The following is a 26,172-nucleotide window of genomic DNA, read 5'->3' on the forward strand; positions in this document are numbered from 1 at the left end:
AGAAGGTGACCTGCTGGAGGCCTCTTGAGGACTGCCTTGGGGGCAGTGCTGGGTGACGAACAGACAGGCAGCCTTAACTCAAAAGACGAATGGCCTATGAGATCCAGAAAAACAACTTACTTCTCCAAAGCCTGTTTCCTTCTCTGTTGTGGAGGATTGGCCTAGGACCAACTCTCGATGCTCCAGTCACAGACTCTGCTCACCCCCTTTGCCACACTCTTGCCTAACCTTAACCCAGGCCCTGCTTTAGCCACAGGACATTAGCTGTCATGAGAGCATCAGAGACTTGAAATGAGATTGGGCTGCCATTGGGCTTGTTTCTGGACTCTGGTGACCTATCACGACCTGAACGTCCCTGGGGGAGCTTCCATGCCTCAAGCCCGGTACACAGACCTGAGCTCAACCTGCAGGCTAGAGCCAGGCTCTGTCACCCCCATGTCTGAAGCAGAGCCTCCTGCTATGCCCAGTCAGGGTCGGCCCAGATACTGCAGATACAGGCAATGAGAAGTAGCATGAACATGGGGACACACTTGTCCCCTTAGGCCACTGGGATGCTGGGATCCTGTGGCTGTCCGTCATACAGCAGAGACTGGAACACACATCAAATGGGGGCAGCACCAATTCTGATGGTCTCTTTGCACCATGCTCTGAATCAGAAGTCAGGACACTAGTGAAAGTCTCTTGTACACTGTAACATACACCAAAGGCAAGTTGTTGATTTTTATTATTGGACAAATAATCAAATGTGTCTCAAATGTGGTAGAAAGAGAAAAGTGATTCAATGTAAACATAAAGTCAAAGTGAATGATATTATCTCACTCCCTAGTTCAGCCTTTTTCAGAGATCTGATCATTTCTCTGCAGAGAGAAATGACCACTCCAGACCGTCCCCCTGGGAATAGGCCTCCACTCTTCCAGCTTCTAAAGGGTGCCTGCATTCCTTGACCATGGCTCTCTTTGCATCAGGGACCCCACCTCTGGGTGACTGCCTCCCTCTTTCCCTGTGAAGATCCTTGCGTTACACTGAGCCCACCTGGATAATGCCAGATGACCTCCCTGTCCCAAGACCCTTAATTTAATCATATCTGAAAAATCTCCTCTGCCATGTAGAACATATCCACAGGGTCTGAGGATTAGGGTGTGGACATCTCTGGGGAACCACTGTTCTGCCTGCCATGTGAATTTCTGAGTCCTGTTTGAGAGAAGTAGAATTCAGAAACTAGAAAATTCTCCAACAACAGGAAAGGACATGGTGAGTGTCACTGGCACTGTTCACATTTATTCTAGTTCTCTTTTCCTGATCACATGGAGACATTGTACTTCCTTATTCCCCTTGAAAACAGCTTTGTGACTTGCTTTGGCCATTGACATAGGAGTAGAAGTGATTGTGGGACTTCCAGATAACAGTCTTCCTGTTAGCAGGGTGGGATTCGCCTGTCTTTCTCTTCTCCTCTACCATGCTACGGGCAAACGGTGGCCTCCCTGTCATCCTGAGTCCCAGAGTGGGGCCAACTCCCAGATGTCCCCTGATGGACACACAACACTAATGAGAAATACATCTTGTTGTTTTAAGCCACTAAGATTTGGGGGCCTGACCTTGCCCATCCCCGTATTAAAGTTTCAGGGCAGCCAAAACATGTTCACTATAACACCACATTGCAAGTGTATGTTTCCAGTATGTCTCAAAGAAGTCCCATCCACTGGTCTTGACTGAGCTGTCTTGGCTTAAGTCCAACAATGAAAGAATCCAGACATCAGAGATCAATCTAAGACCTTCTAAATCTAGCGAAGTATACCCTCCCATAATTCTCCAAATGCATGCGTGTGCACACACACACTCACAGAGACCAAAGCTACCTGTTCTCACAGAGAAGCTGCCCTTTCGTGCCTTCTCCTAGGCTCCAGCTGCTTACACAACCCCAGGCCAAGAGAGTGATGGCAGTGGAGAGGGGGGCTGCCTCAGGGACACAGCGACACTGACTCCAACTCACTAGGTCACTCTGGGTCCCCAAAGGGGATGAAGAGCTCAGTCAACTGAGACAGAAGAGAGATGCCCAGCTGAACAAACACACTTGACCAGCTGGTTATAACTGTGTCTGCCACAACTCCTCAGCTCCAGGAAATGTAAAAAGACAGATACCCAGACAGCCTGAGTCCTGGGGAGGAAAGCCAGTGCAGGGCCTGGAATATCCTCACACACATAGTGCTTTCTTGAAAAGCTTCCACTGGTGATGGCTGCTTGCCAGAGAGCCAGGCCTGGAAGATAGCTTGAGAGAAAAGGAGAAAACTTGTGTTCAGGGGTGTGTGCGAGTGAGGGCCTAGGTCTGTCAGCGTGTGGGTCAGGATGGGTAGGGAAAACAGAATGCAGTTTGGCTTAGAAATAAGTCCACACCTGGAAGGGTGTGCCCAACACAGAGGCAACTCTCCATAAGTGTAGCAGAGGGGCTCTGTATTTGGGAAATGTCAAAGTCCACCATTCAATCATGTATTCATTCATTCTTTATTCTGTCTCTTAAGAAGTATGAACAGAGCAATAACCCTGAAATCTTGGAAGTGATAAATAAGGCAGGACTCTGTCCTTCAAGAACATACAGATAATACAAGAATATAAAAAGCCAACCATATTAGAGACCAGAGGTCTCCCAAGTGGGAGAAGGGGCACATTTATCAGCAGTAAATCCCAAATTTATCCCAAGATGATCATTTGGGTAAAAAAAAGAAAATATTAGAACTTCTCTTTCTATTTATTTGTATCTCATATTTTCTAAATGTATATTTTATGTAGGTTTAAAAATATATGATAATACAAAGGCACGTGTAAATAATAAATAAATGAAGGAACAAGCAAGAAAATGTATTGGAGAAATATGTGCTCAAAAATGTGTACTGATGGAATGCATAATCAAACACCTAGAGGCAGTTATAGATTTTTGATTTCCTGGTTAAAATAACAGCAAGATGACAGCATTTGATTCATCCTCATCCTCCTTTCTGTTGAAATACTCACGAAAATAGACTCAGGAGAATTAAAGTTGCAGTAATACTGAAAACCGGAAATAATGTTCCGTTATCTACCAGAGCCCAAGAGGAATTTCTATTAAGTGGAGAATGAGTGGAGCTATGAAGTAGAACAGTAACCCCAGCAGGAAGAAGACAGATTTTCAAACATCTCCACTGTACCCCTACCTTGGAGGCCAGAGCATCTTTACCAAAAGGAAGGACGACAAGGGAACTATAGTAAGTATCCAGTGCTGTGTAACAAATAGCCTGATGTTTAAGGGCTTAAAGTCATAATAATCATTTGTTCTCTCTCCCTGCTCTGCAGATCAAGGATTCAGGAGCAGCTTGGATGGGCAGTTCCTGCTCAGGTTCTTGGGGGGTGATTGCCGTCAGCTTTCAGCTGGAGCTCCAGGCCCTCTAAGTGATGATCTGAGGCTACAAAGTCCTTTTCCAAGGAGGCTCACTCACATGGCCAGCAGAGAACTGCCAGGATGGTTTCTCTTCACAGGGCTCTCCACAGAGTGCCTTGCGTGTCCTTCTCACATGGCATCTGGCTTCTTTCAGAGAAAATGACCTAAGAGGCCAAGGCAGAGGCTGCAATTCTCTTTATGACCTGACCTTGGAATCCCACACTGTTATCATCACCATAGTCTATTGGTCACACAGGCCAGCCCTGATTCAGTGTGCAAAAAGGCCTACCCAGGGCATGGACAGCAGAGGTGGGGACATGAGGCCACAGCAGAGGCTGGCAGCCACTGAGCTGACTCACTGGGGATCACTTCTGAAGTGGCCAGGGCCCTTTTTCTGCCTCTTTGTCTCTTCCTCTTATTGTTCTTTCTCTCTCCTTCAGTATCTCTTCCTCTCTCTTGTATCTCCTCCATAAGCTTTTATCTGTCTACACATTTTCAAGAACTAATATATCTACTTTTGAAGAGGTTAAATCTTTATTGATCTCACAACTAGCACCAACAAAGGGATATACTGATATATGAATATACATATGTTCATTCAATGAAGGGGTATACATATACATATATACACATACACACATATATACATAGGTCACTTGGGATAGAAGGAAAGATACTGAGGGTATGGTTATCATCAGGAGCCAAGGCACAAAAAAGATACCCAAACTCTGCCTGAGACAAGGAAGAGAATTTTTTTTTTTGGGGGGGGAGGACTTTTCCTACCATTTCCCTTAACCCTACAGCCTCATTGGCCATCGGCAGGGGTCAGTGTCCCCACGGATAAGCAGGCAAAAGCCAAGGCCATCCTCTCTCCAGCTGATATTGGGTTAATTCTTGTCTCCTGATGCCCAACTACTTCTACTAAGCCATTTTCATATTCAATATAAGGTTCTATAACTTTTAGAACCCACTCCAGATATAATGCTATACTAGGGAGGGTTCTTAGCTACAACAGAATTCATTCTGCCTAAAGTAAGCATGAAAGGAATATATTATAGGCTACTAGATGGCTCAAAATATCTCTGAGAAGAGCAAAGAAAGCACTCTGAATCAACCAAGCCCAAACACACGTGCAGGGATTCTCTAACAAAAACATCACAACTGTTGCCATATAGCGGCTGTGATGATCAGGACTGAAGGACAGAAGTCCCATCGCTGCTGCCCCTAAAGAACCAGATAGCTCTGCACCACTCTCTGGACAAGGATCTTCCTCTTAATGCTCATTTCTAATTCCAAGTCTCAAACAAGTACATCCAACTACAGGGACCTGCCACTACCCTAGCTGAATGCAAGCCTCTAGATGCAAATTTTCTGGATTCTACATTGAGAAGGCAGGAGTCATCATGTGAAAAACAATTAAGATGTAGTAAGGCTGTTCAAAAGATACTGGGCAGCTGCAAGTGATATATATCAACTGCAGAGACAAAACATGTACAAAGAATATTGGTGAGAAGAAGAAAAGGGAAGGTGTTTCCCCTCTAGTGGTTCCCCACCCACACTGTCCAGAAAACTACCAAGTCTGATATTGGCCTTGTTGACATTGTTGTTTATTGTTATCAGGAATATGCATACACCTAGGGTTGTGGATAATGTTCGAACCCCTTATCTCATTTGGTCTCACATCCCAGGGACATAAACCAGTTTGGGGCTATGAGGCTCACAGAAATGGAGAGAACAGACAAGAGAAGTCACTGGAGCTCCCACTGAGCAACTAGAGACACAGAAGAGCTGAGTTCTGCAACTCTGCAGGTGATTCCCCTTTCCTTGTCTTGGTAGAAAACCTCCACGTTGTAGACTAGAATTGGGTTTGTCTTCATCCAACAAGCATCTTGTTACAATTTCTTTCACATGGATTCCAGGCACACAGATGTTTTTCTATATCAAAATGTACATGTGAGTTTGCTTTCCCCATTGCCTTTTACCAAAGCTGCCTGTAAGTACTGTGCAGAGCTCCAGCTAAGTACAGCAGGGCCAGAGTTATAGGTACAATGGTGCTTTGTCATTTGGGGGCTACCCAGAATCCAAATTTCCTCCCTGTTCGGCAGAAATCCCTCAACTGTGTGATAGTGTTAGTGGAGGACAAAGTCCACAGGAACGTAAGGAAGCTGGATACCTCCCATCCCCCACCCAAGAGGCGGGCAGTCACATGATATCTGCATGTCCATTGGACCCATCATCTTGAATATTGAAACTCACCTGTGGTCGTAGATGCCTTGGTTCCTGATGTCATTTTTTTTAGCCTGGTTTTCAGCCTTTTTTATCAGTCCTCAGTCTAGCCAGAGCATTTCTCAAGGATTCCTTTCCTGTTTAAGTTACACAGAAATCAGTTATGCAGAGACAAAAAAAACCCATGAGTGATACATCTTTTATGTAATGCTAATCATTAAAGAATCCAAGGTTTCTGTTAGCCTGCTCAGCTTCATCAGAGCCAAAGAACAATTTTTGTCGGACTTTCTGAAAGGCCCTCATATTTCAATATTCATTGTTTGCACCTTCTGTGCTGAATGCTGTCCTATGTAAGAGACTCAAAGATGAATAAGCGGCAATCACTTCCCTCTAGGAGTTTGCAGTTAGAGGGAGTTCACAGCCATTTTAAAGCATGCCCATGCCCAGCACTACCTTTTCAGACACCTAGAAATCAGGTTGGATACCGCTGACCTAACCAAAATTTCTCTTCTTACGTTAAGCAAAACTAAGACCTGAAATGTAAAGGGATTTCTTCAGAATCATAACAGCAATACCCCTGCAAAGCTGGGAGCAGAACTCAACTTCCCCAAATCCCAGGCCAAAGCTCTTTCCACTTCATCACCCACCTGCATGGAACTTAAACAGCAGAAATCAACTGCCCTGGGGTTGGTTTTTGCCAACTGGTCAACACAGAGATGCTGGCAGGCAGACTAGTGAATGCCCTATTTAGCCCAGCGGGGTCATCTGCAAAGCAGACACTACCTGAGGAGGAAAGCCATCTCACGAGGCCCAGGGGAGAAGCGGTGGAGGACAGTTCTGATGCTAGAAGAGTCCAGTGGAGAAATGGGAACAGGAGGCAGACGTCAGAGCATGCCAGTCTGCCTTTCCAGCACACCAGCCTCAGGAACATATGGGCCATAATTAGCCACCCGGGAGATGGTTACTGAGCCACAAATGGAAAATTATGGCTTCAGGTGAGAACCAACAGCAGGAAGCCGAGCCCTCAGAAGACAGAGAAAAGCTTGTTTTTGTGAAAAGGCCATCAGTAATCATAAACAAAGAGACAGCCAGGGCCCCGGGATGACAAAGAGCAAGGGCGCTGTTGCTATATCAGATGCTGCATTTCTGGAGTATCTTTGAGACCCAGCAGAATCTTCCAATCATTCCTCGTGGGCTGTGGGAACCCCACCTGATTTATTGCAGGACTACAGCCTGGGACTGTCCCCTAGGAACACAGGGGAGCTTGTGGTTCCAGTGACATGCTTTTCATGGCTGGGAAGATCGACTTTATACCTGAGAATTGGTCACAGCTCCTCTAAGCAGGGTTCCTTTTGCCCCTTGCCCACTATTCTCCGTTCCCCTCCAGTCCATTCAAGAGGTGGTAGAGCAACACAGTCAAGGGCACAGACTTGTTTTGCCTCCAGAGCCACCACTTCCTGGCTGTGTGATCTTAGGCTGTGACTCTACTTCTCTGTGCCAGTTTGTTCATGGGCAAATGGTGATAATGTTATGTGCATAATATGGGTCACTATATTGAAAGCCCTTGAAAGAGAGTCTGGCTCAGTGCACCTGCCTCTGTAAGGGGATGGGGGCCCATTGGCATTAGGACCTCCCAGATGCCTTCGTCTGTACATGCCTAATTCAGCTCCACAGTCTTACTGCTCATCCTTCTCCATTTCTCCCTCACTTTACACATTCTCCCACCACTCACACACCCATAACCCCCACCACCAGCCCTTTCTTGGTAAGTCCATGTGGGGTTCCTGTCCCATCATTTCTGCCCATCTGTAACAACTTTTCCTTAGGTCAGAGAGCCTCAGAGAACACCCCTAAATGCCAGACGGAAACGACCAGCCCCTCCTGTCACCTCTCATGACGAAATATAGTTCTTAGTGTCCTATGCCTTGTTTTATATCCATTTACGCCCACTATGTCCTCTACTCCCAACCTTGTACTGTTGCTGCATTGTAAATTTTCACAGAATGAGTGCACAAACGGAAACAGGAATAACGTTTTCTCTGCAGACCTCCCTCTCCCACCAGCTGCCATCATCTCCTTTCGGCATCTAACTCCTCCCGTCGGGGGAAGCACCGTCCACCCACTAGCATGCAAGCCGACATCTGCTCCAAGTGGACCCAGTGCCACATCCCGGGAGGGAGGCCTCAAAGGAGAATCAGGGCTCCAGAGGCCTTGGCTGAAAAGGACAGAGTGAAATGGGAAGAAAAGGGAGGCAGGCAGAAGTGGAGGGTGTAAGAAAATGTAGAGATGGTTCAGGAACCCGTTGACACAAGCGAAGACGGCAGACGTTAGAGCAAAGGGAGATGAGCTGGAATAGGAAGGCTGGGGTCAGGCTGCAAGAAAGTGGACTGTGTTCTACAGACTGCATGAGTTGAGGAAGATTATATGAGCTGATTCAAATAAAATGCTTAACATGGTGACTGACATATCATGAGTGCTCAATAAATGTTAACTATAATCATGTTTATTAATTTAACTGAAGTCTTGGTCTAGGAAAGTAGCCATTGGATGTTTGGACATGAAAATACCCAGGTAATTACACTCAAGTTCTACTTCTATCCCCAACTTACTGGGTGACCCCTCTGGACCTCTGTGGACCTGTTTCCTTATCTGTAACACGAGGCAGCTACACCTGCTATCTTTTCTTTTCCTTCCTACTCCAGCCCTCACTGACCTGTTCCTTAGGTCACACTACGCAAATCTCTTCTCTCTGCGTCATTCTTTGTTGTTCCGGTTTCCAGTGTCTGGTCTACGCAGAAACCGTGTCTTTACTGAAACATCCCCATCAGGACCGACCAAAGAACTGAGCACCTGGAAAGCTCTGAACAGCTATTGGTTTAGAAGGAGTCAAACCATCATCGGGGACACTGGGAGTCAAAACTCAGCCTTCTCTCAGAGATGATGCTAAAAATGGGGGGGGGGGGGAGAAGGACAAAGAGAAGAAGGAGACAGGGGACGGAGAGAGGAGCTTCACTCTGGGGCTAGTCTATGCACTTTACGTTTATCAGCAGGCACAATGGTCAGTCCAAAGATTCAGATGTTTAGGAAGTATCACTCTTCTAATTTCCACGTTGTGCCCACATCCCATGTCAGGAAATTCCCTCTTGATGGTTTGGGCCTCCTTCATGACCCAAGGTGAACCCACTGCCAGGAGCCCACGTGGCTCCTCACCTCCACTTGCTCCTGGAGCTGACGTCCTCCTCCTCCCCAAGAGCATGGTGGCCACTGACAGCCTGGGGGCTGCACCCTATAACCTTTGACAACACCAACCCCCAAGACCGAGTCCTGCGTTCTTTGACCATACTGCTCCACATCCTCTCCAAACCCTGCCAGCAAACAGGATGGGAGTCGGAAGCTCCCGGGTGCACAGATCCCTCCCCACCTCACCCGTGCCCAGGGGAATGTCCTTTGAGCTGGTGCACACCCTCTCCACACCTCCTGCTCCAAAATGCAGTCTCTTCCTCAAGCCTTTCCTGACTTCCACATTTTGTGTGGATTTTGGTCATTCACTACACCTAAAGTCTAAATCTTTTATAGAAAAAAAAAAGTTCCTCCTCCTAGAGGGCAAGGAGCACTCCATCTTGAACCTCCCTAGGAGGAGAGGGGAATGACCCGTGGCCCATCCTTCCAGCTCCTGAAGGAAGAAAGAGAAGAACCGCACGAAAACCGTCCAAGAGAGCAGCCCTGACACACGCATCCTGCCCCCGGCGCTCCCTCATTCCTTCAGAGGCGGGGCCGAGTTCAGCCCACCAGGTCCTGACGGTGTGGCACCAGTGAGCTTCCAAAAAACACCCCTCGCCTGGACTTAAGGCCTCAATCTCCAACCTTCTCTCCTCCGTCTGCCTGCAGACAAGCTGAGATGCCTGCTCCCTAACCCCATGGCCCACCCGAATTGGCCTCTCAGGCCTGGCTGGCTCCTGTTTGGTACTTCTGACAGCCCCAACCCGCCTCACCCTCACCTTCCATGGACACATCCACATGCAATCTCTGTCCCACCCAAGTCCGCAGCCCTGCCTCCAACTCCCTGCCTGGTTCCTCACCTCGAGCAGCTCCTGAGTTCATGTGTTCCCCATGTGCTGGGCTCTGCTGGCAACCCCAGAGGCGGCCCACCTGGGCTCTCCCGTGGCAACAAGACAGCCCACCGGCAACTTCTCTGGCTAACAGGCCTGCCGTGCACCATCAGCAGAAAATTGCAACGGCCCCCAGGCCTGGCCCAGCTTCCCCAAGATGGGGACTGGATGGCCTGCAGTCTATTCGGTGGCAGTATCTACCTTTTCCCTTCTCCCACAGGATACCGTGGAGACATGGACAGCCAGCTTTTTCTATAAAGGGCCAGATAGTTGATTCCTGCGGGACCCCAGTCTCTTTCACAGGGGACTGGCTTGGCCGCTGGAGTGCACCACAGCGGTAGACATAAGGAAACAACAGACATGGCTGTGTTCTAGTAAAGCCATTTGTGGATGCTTCAATTGTAATCATATAATGTTCACATGTCACAAAATAGTATTCTTCTTTTGATTTTTTTTCAACATTTAAAATGTAAAGTGTGAGAAAACAATGGGCTCTCAGATCCTACAGAGACAGACAGCCAGATTTGGCCCACTGGCCACAGTGTGTCATCGCCTGGTGTGGAGGAACACGCGCTGCATTTGGGATCAACAGCCACATTACAGTCCCACATCTACCATTTCCTGGCCCCAAGACTTTGGACAAAGTACTTAGTCTCTGGGGCGTTCTTCCTTGGAAAACTTGGAAAATATGTGCCCTTCCTATAGGATTGTTTTGAGCCTTAGCTGAGACAAAATTTAAGGCAGTATGGGGCATAAAAACCTGCCTTGCCTGAGGGTTTCAGCCCTGGGTAAGTTCACTAGGGATTCAGTGAGACAGAGAAATGACAACGGAACCTTCCTGGGGTAAAAGAGTTTATACCTGGCTTTATTCTCCCAGCAGTAGCAGAGCGCTAGAATCATGTCTGCATCCAGCAGTCTGCAGGTCCGTAATCCACCTCCGTCTCTGCCTCTTCCCAGAGCCCTGGGCAGAGCTCTTTATAGGGTGGCTCAGTCAGTAATAGCTTAGTGCCCAGGGTGTGGGAGCATTAGCCTAGCAGCAGGCCAGTTACATCCCCCAGTAGTTTAGGGTCAGGTGAGGATCCTGGCCATAGGAACTTCCATGTTCCCCACATTACCCCAATGATAAAATCTAAGGTAGGGAAGCAGTGACTCTTTTTTACCATTAAAGAAACCCTGGAATCAGGAAAGTGTGAATTGAGTGCAGGTGGGGTGAGGGTGGGGAATCAGCTTCGGAATCAGAAAAGTCCTGGGTTCTACTCCTGGCTCAACCACTTAGAGCTGTGTGACCTTCATCCAGTTACTCAGACTCTCTGAACTTCAGTTTCTTCACCTGTAAAGTATTGATAATGCCCCCATCTCTTCAGAGGACTATTTCAGGGACAGAAAAAGTAGAGTACTTGGCATATAGTAGACAAAAAATGTCAGCTATTATTTATCCCAATGCCATCTTAATCTTTTTTCTATTCCAAGTTTCTTTTTTCAAAAAAGCCAATGTTCTTTATCAAAAGCCTGCCTTCTCTATCTCCAAAACATCTCTTTTGATGAATCCCCTGTGCTCCATCCATACAACACGCTCCCACCTCCCCCAGGGAGACCTTGCTGTTGAAAACTAGGGCAGCCCTCTGAACTGCACTCTTTACACGCTGAGAAACAGCACCGGGTGGCTTGCTGGGAGTAGTTTGTTTCCTCTTTCTGATCTTGGAGCCGCCCTTTCTGGGTCTGAGGCTGACAAAGAAAGGGCATGGGGAGAGGCAGCCCGCAAGCCTGGCCCTGGGAGAAGCACTGTCTGCCCAGGTCTGGGCTGCAGCTCTGGGGGCCTCTGAGGGCCCTGCTGGCTTTGTGGGTCAGCCTAATGATCTGTTCACATCCTGGCATGTCTCTGCTCTAACACAGACAGCCTGACATGGGCCAGGTTTGTCTGCTCGCTGAGAACGTTTTCACACATGCCATTTTGGGTGGACAACTATTCAAGGCTAGAAGGTTGGCATGGCTAAAGGAGTCCTGAGGATTTCAGGGAGGGAAAGGTCAATGTTTGTGGCCAAGAGACCACAGCCAGGGTGGACCCCAGAAACAGGGAAAGCCACAGTGAGCACAAGCCCAGAGAGAGCTGGGCAGTGGGTGCACAGAAAGCTTGGTTCAGTCACCATGTCTGATGAGTAAAGACAGAGCCCCAAATCAGGACAGTCAGAGTGAGATGCTTTCGATCCGTATGCATCGGGTACTTTCCCTCCCCCAGACCCTGGGCCAGGTCCTGGGACGTGTGCTGAATGTGACATAGTCACATTTGCTTTCCGAGCAACGAGGTATTCACACACAAGGACTGCCATGGTTCCCAAAACCCACTTCATTTTATCCATGGCACACAGCCAATCTACGTTTCCTGTCTCCTTTGCAGTGTGAGCCGTGGGAGTGAGTTCTGGTCGCTGGATGTATGTGATGGGGGCCACAGTGTTCCCACCACTTCTCCTCCATTGCCAACTGAATGCAGAGGGTCCAGAGAGGGTCCCCAGCCCTGAGGAAGGGCAGAGTCACACACAGAAGGAGGCTGGGTCCTTCAGTGACCCTATAGAAGGGTCCCCTGCTGGCCAAGGGCCATTTGGAACAGAATTGATGTGAGAGAGAATTAAGTAATTAACATGTTAAGCCACTGAGATTCCGTGGTTGCCTTGTTGTAGCAGTTAATCTAACCTGATTAACATGGTCAAAGAATATATAATATCACAAGAGTGTGACATTATAGGACAGGATTACTGAACTGAACAAAATGCAGCCTCCCTTGTCGAGGGAGAGTTCTAGGACATGAGTGTTCCCCAGGCCCCCATCAGAGAGGCTCTCAGTCAACCCTACGCTACTGCTGGAGTTCACCTCCGGGCCTCCCCATGGAGTCAGATGCTGTCTGCTCCTGACTCATCCCGGCCCTCCCAGGTGCCTCCTGCTCTAACGGCTCCTGTGTCCCTGATCAGCTTCCTCAGAGTCACCAGAAGCTGCCCATGCTGATCTTCCCTGGTGTAGCTGAGAGCTCTGTAAGGACAAGGACCATCTCTGCATTGGGAGTGTACAGAGCACAGAGAACAAAGCTTGGTTCAGATCTCTGATGATGAAGAAAAAAGAGCTGACCAGGCCAGGGGCTGTCACCTTGCAGGGCTCTCCGCATTGTTCCAACTGCCCCTGGCCTCTCCATGCATGCTGCGATTTTGCAGAGACCACAGATTCCCTCCACCCTGTGCACACATTCCTTTGCAATGGGACTTGGCCACTCATTCTATTAGCCACTGGGGATTATTTCTCCAAACTTGAACCTAAGTATGGTCATATGATTTGCTTGAGCCCCTGAGACATTAGTAAACATGATACAAGGTGAGACTTCACAAGTGCTTATGCACTGGGACCTGCTCTTTCTTGCTTCTGAGAAACCTGCTGTCAGATGAACAAGTCCAAGTGAGCCTACTGGGGGATGAGACAGCACATGGAGAGAGTCCCTGCCATCACTGTGGCAGCCCCTGATAAGTGAGTGAAGTCGTTCTAGACCAATCAGTCCCAGCCATGCCAGTTCAGAGCAGAACACCACCCAGCTACCCACAGAATCACACACAAAAAAGTAAATGTTTGGTGTCTTGTCCAACTACAAGCGGACATAGTTTGTTTTGCTGCAAAAGTTGACTGATACACATGTCTGCGCCCCCATGAGAGACCTCCCTGAGGATTAGAGAAAGGCTGTCATCAGCAAATGCCAGCCAGTCTCCCCCCACCTTCTCCCCTCTGCAGTGACAGCCTTCCTCCCTGTGAGATGGAGAAACAAAAACTGGGGAAGCAGATCATTTCCTCTCTTCCCCTGCATGTGGCACTGTGGGGAGACTGGCCCAATGTGTCTGCACCCTTCTCAGGCTCTCCCCAAAACCTGCAGCAGTGGTGAGGAAAAGTGGCGGGTGGGCTTCCATCTATTTGACCTGCACACGTGTACAGACACGAACGTGTGCACACATGCACACGCACACACACATGATGTCTACAGCACTGGCAGTGAGGCAGAAAAACTCCAGTTTATTTGGGAGCTGAGAGGATCTAAGGTAGGATGATTGGAGGAAAATAAAAGCATGAATACATGAGTTCGTTTTTAAAATTTCACCCCGAATAGAGCACTGCTCAAATTGAGAAAGAAAACTGTGGAACTGAACACTCTCTGCAGGTGTCTTACCCAGGCAAGATTCTCTGCACCTGGAAATGCATGGTTAGTACCTCTCCATTGGCTGCATTTGGCTTGAGTACTTCCCTGTGCCTGACATCGTGCTGGGGCCTGGAGACAGACAGATGAAACAGGAATAGTCCCTGCTCCAAAGGGCCTATGGTCTGGCAGCTTTGTAAAGGAGTTCTTCACTGTCCCATTTATTCCAGTGTGTGACCTCGTTATGTGTTCCTCTCTGGCGATACAGCAGAGAATAAGATGCAATTCCTGCTTTCACTGGGGTATATCTAGTGAAGACCTGTATTCCAATAAGGAAATCTGAGCTCTGAGAAGTAAGGTTTCTTGTTTTAAGTCACAGAGCATGGCTGAGATTCAACCCTATGGCCCCTGCCTGTACCTGGGAGTATTCACTCCACACATCTCACTGCAGTGAATCCAGAGAGAAGGGTGTTGGTCTCTGTCTTCACTTGGAGCAGTTGGCAGAGCTTCTAACTCTTCTGCTTTAACCACCAGTTGGGTAAATACAACATTCAGTTAATCTAACTGTTAACAGTAACCATTCATTAGCATTTAAATAGCAAGTTAAAAATAATGGTGCCAGTTAGACTTCTTTAGGTGTAAGCAACAGAAAGTAGCTCTGGCTAACTTGAGCAAAAAAGAACCTGGTGGAAGGATATGGGGTAGCTCCAAGAATCAAAGGCAAAGCCAGATAGTCAGGCTTCAGAAAGGACAGTGAGGACAGCAGCGCTGGGCTCTGGGTAACACTGTCAGGAGGAATCTGCTTCAGTCATTTACTGTTTCCCAATTTCTGTTTCTACTTTTTCATCATTTTGTATTTTCTACATTCCATCACTTTAGTCAAGACTCAAATTCTTGGGGAAAAGAAGCTTGGGGAAAAGGTGGGGCCAAGCGTCATGCCCACCTTTGACAGCATCACTGATACTTCACAGCCTGGGGAAGGAATTTTACAAATGAGACGCAGGATGCTGGTGCCAGAAGGAAGCAGAATGGCTGCTGGGCAGGCAGCCGCAGCTCCTGTCCGTGACGATAGGCATTACAGAGTTGCGGGTGTAGGAGCCCAGGGAAATCCAAATGTTTGTGTGGTAGATTGTGTTTCCAAAGATGACATGGTGACAAGGTGGAGCCTCTTTTCAATACAGGGCCCAGGGGAGGCCTCTCGGGGAGATGACCATTAAGTTGAGTCTTAAAGGTGAACCCATCTATGGAAAGGGCTGGGACCAAAGTATTCCAGGCTGAGAGATCAGAGTTTGTAAAGGCCACAGAGCCAGGGATGTGGATGGGATCATCTGGGGAGAGAACCTGGGATGAGAAGAATATAAGTCTGCAGAGGCTCTGGTAGCCCTGAAGATAGCAGCATTTTAGGAGGACAGAAGAAGAATCCAATAAAGATTGAATCAAGCACCCCGAGGGGCAGGATGAAAGCCAAATGCATGCAGAGTCACAGAAGCCAAAGGAAGAAGTCATCACGAGAACACAGATGGGAACCTGAGGGTCACAGGCTGCAGAGCATCAAGGAAGAGAAGGGCTGCCATCCTACTGGCTGTGTCACACTGGGTCATGGGGACCTTCCCTCTCAGTGGACTGGGAAAATGAACAGGGAGCAGGAAGATGGACCCTTGGTTCTAATCCCAGCTCTGCCCCTGAGGAGTGCCTTTCCCGTTCCTGGGTCCAGACAGTCGCACTGGAAGCCCACCCAGCTGTGGCCACCCATGATTCTAAACACTCGGATCAGACTCCAGTTTTTTCATGTGCATTTCAAATCACTCCAACAACGATTCTATTCCTGGACTTGCAAACTACTGGGCACTGGGCACTGGGACTGATGCTTTCTTACAGGTGCAGGTGTGTCAGCAGCCACAGCAACACTGAGGGAAGCAGCATTATTCCCATTCTGCAGGAGAGGAACTGGAGACTCAGAGAGGAGGCAACACTTCCCAGGATTCACACCCACGTCCTCCGACTACAGAGGTAATAATCTTTTGACCAGTATCTCATATCCTTCTGAAGGGTGGTTCTCTCTGTTTTCTGAAAACATCAAGGGGATGAGCATTAGGGTGGCTTGGAAGCCAGGGATCATGACCCAGATCTGCTCTGAAATCACTGTGTGACCTTGACCTCTGTGAGACCATTTAATGGGCAGGAGTAACCTGGCTCTGAAACCTTGCAGAGGTGTATGTGTTGATGGGGGCAAGGGGATGGTCTGATGTGTTTCCAGATACAAAAATACTTACTTTAAAGAGGGAAACCGTGCAACTGTTATAAGGGGTGCTTATCCTGTGTACATCAGACTCTCTGAGAGCAGGATTCTGAGAGCATCTGAACTCTCCAAGCTTTCAGAACTTGCGGAGAAGGAAAAGGTGTACGACTTTTTTTGCTGTAGTTGCTTTAGAAGCTCAGGGACGGATTGGAAAATCGTGACTTCCAAAGCTCACAGCTCTGAGTTTCTGTGGACAGCTGGGCCTGGAGATGATGTCATCTGGTATGAGTGAGAAGGCCTCCCTTTAGAAAAAAGTGATTTGCAGGAAGGGAATTTCTGCACTCTGCGTGTGTGCAAAGGACGACCAAATGTTCCCTGGCATTCATGCTTCATTACCAGTACGACAGGGGCCCGTCCTCCCCCATGCTTGGGGAGAAAAGCATATGAAGGCATCCAAGACCCCATCCACTCTAACCCCAAACAGAGAGCCCCAGGGGACCACACTTCAGAAAACAGAATATAAAGAAACAATTTGGAATGCACACAAATATTCAACAGACATGCTTATTATATCACTACAGTATAAAAAGTAGACACAGCCTGACACTTCACAAGGGTGAGTTGATTAAATCAATTATGTGATATATCCATACATTAGACTATTGCGATGCTATTTAAAGGATGTTCTCGAATGCTTGTTAATGGAGCGAGGAAATGTTAGTCATGTGAATGTAAAATCAGGGTAAGAAGCTGCCTGTGCACCAAGACATAGCTCAGGCCCCGAGTGACTGGTAACGAGTAACAACAAGGCCTCTGGGAAGAGAAGGTGCACAGCAGAGGGAGGACGGACACTGACTTCTCAACACGCATCATCTTCTGACTTTGAAATCTTCAGAAATGAAAGGGCCATAGATGCCCAACACAGCAAAGGAAATGAGCCCCAATGTCAGGCATGTCATTATAAGATCCAACCAGCTTCCAGGTAGGAAGGGGAAAAATACCACATACACAGAAGCCACAATCCGAATACCATCACAGGACCTCCAGCTGAGGCGACAAAGCAAAGACACGCGCGGAGATTTGCGGAGTTAAAAGGTGAGCTTCTGTGCACGCTTTCTTGGGAAGCTGTTGGAAGCTGTGCCTCAGCAACAGAGGCGAGCCAGTCAGCAGGAAGATGGGACGTCCAACACAGGCCCGAAGGACCACCCTCCCAGCCGCCCACCCCTCTCCAGACCAGGTGAGGGGCCGCAGAACCCTAGGGTGACGTCTTCAGGAAAATTGAGTGGGTTAAGGGTGTTTGTGATGTTAGGTCCCTTGCAAAAAAAGTAAGTAGTAGATCCTTAGAAAAGTAAAAAATGAAATACATGAAACAAGTTTTAATTGTAGAAAAATAGAGCACATTACTCAGTTCAGGACTGGGAATTACCTACGAGTCGTCCTGATGTACGTGTCAGTTCAGGTTCTCTGAGACACAGATGCTGTAACATGTGCATGAGGTTTACTGGGGGGAGCACCTGTGGAGAACACGGGCGGGAGCAGAGACAGAGGGAGGGAGACAAAGGCAACACGAGCACATTTCGGCCAGGCTGAGCCCTCCAACCAGAAGTCCCCAGTAAGCAGCACCCAGGGCTCTGAATCAGAACCCCCGCTGGGCTACGTCACTGACTGGCGACTGGCAGCAGCCCCAGGAAGCCTGACCTGCTAGTGGGCTCATAAAGGCAGCAGGCTGGGGCCACAGCAGACCTGAAAGGAAAATACTGACTATTGGTTTAAACAACTAACAGAAAGGAGGAGGAGACGGGAACAGGAGGTCGTGGTGCTGCAGAGGCAGGCGGCCATCCCCAAACCCCTCCAGGTGCTTCCCTACATCACAGCTTCACTCAGAGTTAGATTAAGGCCCTGGCTGGTTCGCGATGATGAGCGATGAGCAGAAGTGAGGTGCGTGCCTTCCGGTGGAGGGGAGGGAACGGGAGTGCGCCATCCATTGCTTGCTTCCCCTGTCGCTGTAACTTTGGAAGCCTCAGGCTGAGACGGTGATGGCACAAGATGAAGTCTGGGGAAGTCTTTGACTCACCAGAGAGAGGACAGCCCCCCGCAGACCCACAGCAACACCATCTCCCCGCATCCCCAGGAGACAGTGTGACCCTTACTCAGAGGAGAGCCGAACCGCGGCCCGCCTCCCTCACACGCTCAGCAGCGGGGGCCTCGGCACTCAGATCCCGTGAGGATGGGCCCAGGCCCTGGCTCCCCACCCCGCTACACCCAGGCTGACACACCGGTGACACGTCGCTCTGTGTGACACACCAAGGACACCTACACAGCCAGGCAACCAGGTGGGCTCTCTGGCGATGCTGTGGCTGCCTCAGCAACGCACCCCCTCCCCTTTGTTTCCTCTCCTGCCTGTCCACTCCCTTCACCCTCACTTCCGCTGCCCTGGGGATCACACCTCACAGGAAGCCTGAGCGTGTCAGGTCTGCCTCAGGCTCTGTGCTGTGTGGCTAAGGCCTCACTGGGGGCCTCCTTGGGTCCGCAGGAAATGGGGGAGTGCAGGGGAAAGAAGCGTCTGAGGACAGGAACAGAAGGCTCGCTGAGCCCTGTGTTGGGGAGCAAAAAAGAGAAGTAGAAAACTGACAGGCTTCCTGAATACCACACATCAGGAGCCAGAAACCGAGAAAATGACTGAGATGACTTGGTGAGACCCAGGGAACATGTTCACTTACTCACCTCTGTGATTTCTCTTCTCCCTGACTCTCTCCCAGAAACATGAGCAATAAAACTTACATCATGAAAAGAACCTACAGACTCACATTGTGGGGCAGCAGGGAAGGAGAGGCAGAAACTGAAGGGGCTGCATCCTGCAACAGGGAGGCAGAGAAAGGGGGCGACAAAGGTGCGGGGCACCCCATAACAGCAAGTGAGTCGGGACAGAGGCTGGGATCCTGGGCCTGTGGAAACACCACCCTCACCACCAGCAACGGTAAGAGCAGAAACAACAGGTATTTCACAGCTTCACTAACACCCTCGTCCAAGAAATGCCAGAGCTCTGTCTATCGTTAAACCAGATCACATCCATCTCAGCCAACGCTGGCAATAAACCCTCTCTCAGTTATTTAGGAGAATGAGAAGGCCTCCCATCTCCTTTGAGACTCTAAAGTGGTACAATAGTTAACATTTTACTGAGAATGATCTGCCAGATGCTGTCCTAAGCACTTTATATGGATTAACTCATTTAAACTACACAACATTTGGGGTTCGATACTGTCAGCATCTCCATGCTGTTGATGAGGAAACTGAGTACCTTGCCCAAGATCCACAACTAGGTGAGAGCTTTGTGCCTCTAAATCTCAAGTTCTTCGCTGCTACACTATCAGGCATCTTATCTGTGCCTCTTTCAAGCAAAAACATGGGGAAGGGTCCTTGGTCTTCCAGCTGCCATGGAGGCTGCTCTGGTCCTCCAAGACAAGCCCCTGGTGGTCCATTTGAAGTGAAGGGTTTCGCTGGTGTCCACGTTTCCTCCCCCACCGTGCCCCCACTAGACCCTTGCTGTGGAGATTCCAAGCCGTGACTGAAACACAAAGGAAGCTCGGGCTCTGTCCACTCGGCACCCACCTGCTGTTTTCCAGCTCAAAGTTCTTCTACCTTGGTAATCCCCACCCGCCTTCTTCTTGCAGCTCAGGAATTTCAATTTTCTTTCCCTGGGATTGTACCCCTGTGCCCCTCCCCACCCCCACCCTGGTCTCTGGAGAATCAGCCTCCACTCCCACCTGCACCAGGAAAGGACTGAGACTTCCTCCACCCATCAGCTCCACCCTGGGGCAAGGGGCAGCCATCCCTCAAAGACAGATGTCTCCTCCTTCATCTCAGGAAAGGGAAAATACTCCTTTCATTTTTCCCAAGGTATCTGGGACCACAGAAACTACTGAAAAGGTTGTCCCCTGTGTTACTCTAAGAGGTGCCATTCATATAAGCAGTCATCATGGACTTAAATACCAACAATCACAGGTTAAAGACCTATCATAGGTTAAAGACCAGTTCTAGAAGACAGAAGTTAAGTGTCTTAAAGAAGAAGAGGACTTTTTCTTGGGCTAGAGGTGGGGCTGAGGGGAGTCCACCACAAAGCAAAGGGGGAAAAGTCAAAACACCATTCATTTCTCAGTAACCCAGCCTGTTAATATTTACTCAGTGCCCACTAAGTCCAGACACATTTCCAAGTACTTTGTGTTCACTGTGTCACCTAATCTTCAAAACAATCCTATGAAGTAGACATTATAATTCCCACTTTACAGATGAGGAAACCAAGAATCAGTTAAATAAACCCAGAACTAGTTAAATAATTTGTCCAAAGCTGAACAACTAATAAGTGGAGGGGCTGGATTTGAACCTAAGTCTGCGTGGATTCCTTGTCCTTAGTTTTAACCTCCGTGAATAGTAAAGGCACCCCCAGGACTCAGCCTTGAGCAGTGAGGGATCAAAAGAGGTCTGCAATCACAAGGTGTACTCAATTTTTGCGTAAAGTTGCATTTGTAGTCCTGCCAATGTCTCTTTACTGGAGTTCCACAATGGTGGGTGGAACCATACAGTGGGGCGGTGGAGGGCGGCTGGGAAGGAGGGGTTTGCATGTTCAGAAACCTAATTGGAGGCCAGTATCACCAGTTGGCATGTGGGACTTAGGGCAAATTGCTTAACATATCAGAGCCTCAAACTCCCCTGAAATACTAGGTCTGAAGCTAATTTCCTTGCAGTGGGGAAGATCAAATGTCTTCTATATAAAGTGCCTAGGATGCCTCTTAAATAAATGTGAGATTGCCTTTCCACCTCTCCCCATTCCTAATTCCCCACCATTGGATCTGTAAGGAACCTGCCTCCTCAGTTAAATTCCTGGAGTGAGCTTTTAAAGAGAGACTCAAGCCGGGTTTTATTATCTGATGCAGATTAACTTTTTTGATGTGTATCAATCATTTTCATTTGTAAGGTGGGTGGATTTTATATATCTATAGTTAGCTGCTGGGAGAAAAATCTTTAAAGCTTCAAGATGGGATTTTAAAACATCTTTATAGATGAAAAAAAAGCAAAAGTTTAACCTTCAAGGAAAATAAAAGAGAACATGAAGTCTATACTGGAACACACAATGCAAAAAAAAAAAAAGAAGACTGATCTTGGGATTGCAAATGTATGCCCTTGACATCCATTGTTTGGGCAGCATAAAAGGGATTATTTTCATCCATGCTGGTGCAGCAGGCAGCCCATTGCATCATGTGAGTCCTCAAAATCCATCTTCATCCACAACACTGCCATGGAGCCTTGAAACCCTGAGCCTTGAAAGAGGTCTCATTCATTCACTCATTTATCCACCCCCTCTCCCATCTACTCTCTTGACTCACTCATTCATCAAAAAATTTATTCTCAGCTGACTGCCATGTGCCAAGCCCTGTGTTAGCTGCTGAGAGCTCAGAAGTCATTGGCAGCCCATTACAGATAGGCACTTTATAGACTGGCATGTACACATGATTACAATATAAAGGAAGTTCTATCTGTAACACGCGATAAAAGCAATAAGAACGGGAGGCAGGAAAGGAATGAGACTCAACTCAAAGACAGACACGTGAACAATAAAATTTCTGTGTTTTGAGATGCAGTGAGCAAAGAGAGTATCAGAAAGACCCGATATTGCCTAGGGATGTTGGAGAAGCCTTGTGAAGGGTGGTCTCTGAGCTGCAATAGTAGGATCAGAGGACCAGGAAAGAGGTTTTTGTGGACATGTCATTCCCTAGTAGAAAAGGAATTACATAAGAGGTCACCCTAATTGTCCATTCATATATTTCCTTCCATAATTTAACTTTAGTTTACCTGGTTGTTTTCCAGGTCAAGACTTCAAAGGTACAGAACACAGGATAAGTTTATTTTATAAAAGTTAGAGTGGAATGGAAAAGATCTTAAGCATCGTCTGCTCCAACCTTGTCTTTTCCTTATTAGCAATTTCATGCCTAGGGAGTTGAAGTAATTTGCCCAGGACCACACGACCTAGAGCCTGGGTTTCCCTAACCTCCTAAATGCCTCCTGTGGAAAGAGCATATCTCAGTATATGAAGAGCTTTCACATACCCTGATAGAGCAGGTGCTAACACTCCCATTTTACCGAGAATATAACAGAGGCCCTACCTAGTTAGGACAGGAGGTGACTTGCCTAGGATCACACAGTGGAGGTTCTAGGCAATGTCAGCACCGGCTGGAACCCCACTGCCCCAGCCCACGTTCCAGAGTGCTTTCCATTATGCCACGCTGCCGCCTCGAGGCACAGCTTAGGGCAAGGGAGGCCAAGAACAGCAGCTTGTTCAGGCAGAACGGCAGGACCACAGAGCCGAGGGAGGGGTGCTGGGAGCAGCCTAGGAGGCGACTTTCATCTCCTTCCCAGCCTAGCAGGGCGGCCTCACTTCTGCCTCCCGCTGCTGCCCACACACTTAAAACTTCCTGCACATCCCTCCAGGGGAACTCTTGTAAGTTATACAATCTAATGTTGCCAAACTAAAATTGAGACCGGAAATAGGTGCTTGCGCTAGAGAGATCATTTTCCGTCCGCCTCATGATGAGCATATGGAGCGAGGAAGGCACATCCCTTTGAAATGTTGGCAGCAACCTGTGGGTTTTCGCAATGAATCTGAATCTTTCCGAGCGTAGGCAAGGTGGCTGTCCTGCAGGTACCAACCACGCAAAAGCAGGTACAAAGAAGACGGGATGAAGCTAATCATCTATCCCATCCCATTCATTATGGATCATTTTCGTGTGACATTATGCCTTGTAAGTGTAACTCGGTAGCAACCATCCTTTTGAATAATGCATTGCCACAGAGCCGATGGCGGCAACAGAGAGATCCGATCGCAGACCAATAGCGCGACCCAGTGGCAGCCTCAAAGATGACAGCTTCATCTCCCGATCAACACAGATTCAGAGAACGCAACCCACCTCTAATTGGGGAGAAATCAAACTTTAGAGAAAGACCCACGGCTACCCAGACCTAACAATTCCACCAACATTTTCGTAGTCCTGCTATGTGCCAGACCACTAACCATCTTCATAAAATCAATGAACAGTGCATGGCCCCAGTCTCGTGGGGAAGAGATATGGGACCTGCAGGATCAGCAGGACCTGATGGAGATTAAAGAGATGCCACAGGGGCTGGGATCCTCCACAGCTCTGATCAGGCCAACTAATCATTAGCAATTCTGCCTTCTTTCTGTTACATGTTCAAAATTACTTCCTCTCTCCAGCAATCCCAAAGAGTAAATAATATTCATCACGATAGTCCTCCACAGAGACGGTTTTAATTACCTAAAGCAGTTGTTTGTACCTCTCCTGAAGTCACATCCTCTCTGAGAGTCTGTGAAATCTGTGGATTAACTTTCCCATAAAATACACCTATGGTATATTTAGCGGCATGCGGCATATAGTTCCAGTCAAGAGTTTTCAGACTCCGTGATGCTCCCCCAACTAAGAACTGATCTCAAGGGTCTTTTCCTCCTGATCACTTGTAAATCTATGTCTTAGAGCAAAAGGATGACTCTTTCTACTTCAGGGAACTATGTCATTTACTTAAAGATGAGTGTAATTCATCAGTGAAGTAAGAGAAATGATCAACCACGTCCAACACAGACAAAGAAATATAACCTGTTCCCCCTCCACTGGCAGTCTGGACACCGTATGTACAGAGCCCAGCTTTGGGTAGCCATGCTAGCTTCATCTTCAGGATATTCAGTGTCGCTAAGCCTCGGTTTTCTCATTTCCCAAATGGGAATACTGTTTTTCAATCACTCTCACAGCTCTTGTAAGAATTAATGTAAATTACAGATACTAAGAGCTCAAACATTGGCTCTTATTGCCAACATTATCATTAGGATAAATTAATTCTTTAATCCACCCAGCAAAAATGTACCTATCACCGACTGTTTACCAGGCAACAAATATTAAATATTTGGGACACAGATGTGGACAGATGCCATGGCTGTATAGTGAGACCCAGGCTTCCAAGTTTTGTCCAAGGGTACCATCCAAGAACTTGTTAGAACTGCGGGCTCTCACATACCTGCCCAGATCTACTGAATCAAAATCTACATTTTAACAAGATTCCCAGGCAATCCAGACATCTTAAAGCTCAAGAAGTTCTGCTGTAGATCTTGGAAAGAGAGAGACCAACTTTTTAAAAGGTGCCTTACAATTGTGGTCTAGGCAGAATCAGAACCAGCCTAAGGCAAATCCTCTTTGTTCTGCAAACAGTCCTTTGTAATGTGAACATGTCCGTAGAGGAAGGACCTAAGAGCTCTGTGCTGTGACCTCGTGAAGGTTGTCCCTCTAAGTGGACAAGCTGGGAGAAACGGTGGACATTGGCAGAGAAAAATGGCCTCCCGAGAGAGGCCTGCACCCTCCTTTTGGATACTTAGTGTCACTGGAACTTCTCTGCTAGGCCAAGATGGTTACAGAGGGATCTCCTGGCAGGAAAGGCCACCCAGAACGTCAGGAGAGCATGAAGGACTGCTGGGCCGGTGTGGCTCCACCCCGAGCTCCAGGGGCGGTCCTGACTGAGCCTGCCTCTGTCTGGGAGGGAGTCTTTAAGAACAGTGAGAGGATGGGCAAAGTTAGGGGCCCCAAAGGAAGAACATGCCTGGCGAACTCAGAGCTGCACAGAGTGTGACATCTACATGGCGAAACTCCTGCCCCCACGGAGCTGGAGCCACAAAGAGGTTACTGCAGAGGTGTGCAAGGGTGTGGCGGCTGTGTGGGGCCCACTGGCAGCCGTGGGAGAAGCAGTGCAGCCCACCACCACCAGGACCATCTCCCACCAACACACACACGCACACACACACCCCTGGCAGTTAATATACAGAGCGGGCTACCTGGAAATAGGGAAGCTCCTGCCCCTTAGGTACAGGCGAGCTTGCTCTAGCTGAAGCTTGAGAGTGAAGTGAGTCTGAGGTTACAGAAATAGATTAAGGCCAGATCTCTGGGGACCTTAAGGATGTTAACCTTAAAAATAAATGGGGGCCCAAAGGAAGAACATGCACTGGAGTATGGGTAGGGACTTGATAATATGAGTAAATGTAGTAACCACATTGTTTTTTCATGTGAAACCTTCATGAGAGTGTATATCAATCATACCCTAATAAAAAGTTAATAAGTAAATAAGTAAATAAATAAATATAAATGCTGTCAGTTATTTGCCAGGGAAACGGGCTTATTTGGAAATAGCAGAGAATTGCAATACCAGGAATGCAAGCCATGGCAAAACCACAAGCATGTCTGGGGAACAGAAGAGAGGGGACTCTTTTATAAAAGAAAGGGGGAGCAATGGGGTGGGGGTGGCTATTCTAAGTCCATTGGAGGAAGCTGGGAATCTCACGTGTCCTGACTGCTCATTGGCTGGGTTATAACAGTCTCTCATTGGCTGAGCTGAGAAAGAAACTCTTCCCTCCTGCTACTGGGTGTTAAAGTAGCCAAAATAGTATGAGTCGTAAGGGGTCCCTTCCTTCCTCTGGGGTCTGCAACTGACCGGGAGAGGGTGTGAGAGAGCCCCTGCAGGCCTCCTGGTGCCCAGTCAGTGAGGCTTCCCTTTATACTGGTTTTCCCAAGAATCATCCTAAGAACCTGAGGTCAGTTGAGTAGCAATAGAAAGCAATTGCAACTTTTGAGAAGGAACCATACTCCAGTCTTTGTTTTATAATGATTCCCCTGGGCACCCCAGGAAAGATGGTTCCAGGGAAGAGAGAGATTAGAGGCAGGAGATCCAGTTAGAGGAACTCCCAAGGCCTGACCTAGACAGTGGAGAAAAGGGGGAACATCTGGAGGCACTTTGGAGGGAAAATACAAGTCTTAGCTACTCACTGGGAAAAAGAGAAAGAAAACAGAAGGAAATGAATATGGGGCTCCAAAGCCCATTGGCTTGGAAGCCAGGTGGAGAACAGCAGTTGGACCAGAAGGAGAGCTCTGGGGCTGGTGGCCCCCCAGCATTCATCCTGGCCGTGTATCTCTCTCTCTTTACT

At 48.1% G+C, this 26,172-nt stretch overlaps 1 long non-coding RNA gene across 1 annotated transcript in view; it reads right to left on the reverse strand.

Moving 5' to 3' along the window:
- The window catches only part of LOC130682795 (uncharacterized), a 109,861-nt gene that overhangs the window by 31,654 nt on the left and 52,035 nt on the right, over positions 1 to 26,172 (reverse strand). The window contains exon 2 of the long non-coding RNA XR_008996119.1: positions 5,666 to 5,772. This is a non-coding gene — a long non-coding RNA (uncharacterized LOC130682795). The remainder of the gene's footprint in view (positions 1 to 5,665; positions 5,773 to 26,172) is intronic.

This window comes from Manis pentadactyla, chromosome 3 (assembly GCF_030020395.1).
Source record: "Manis pentadactyla isolate mManPen7 chromosome 3, mManPen7.hap1, whole genome shotgun sequence".
Classification (NCBI taxonomy): domain Eukaryota; kingdom Metazoa; phylum Chordata; class Mammalia; order Pholidota; family Manidae; genus Manis; species Manis pentadactyla.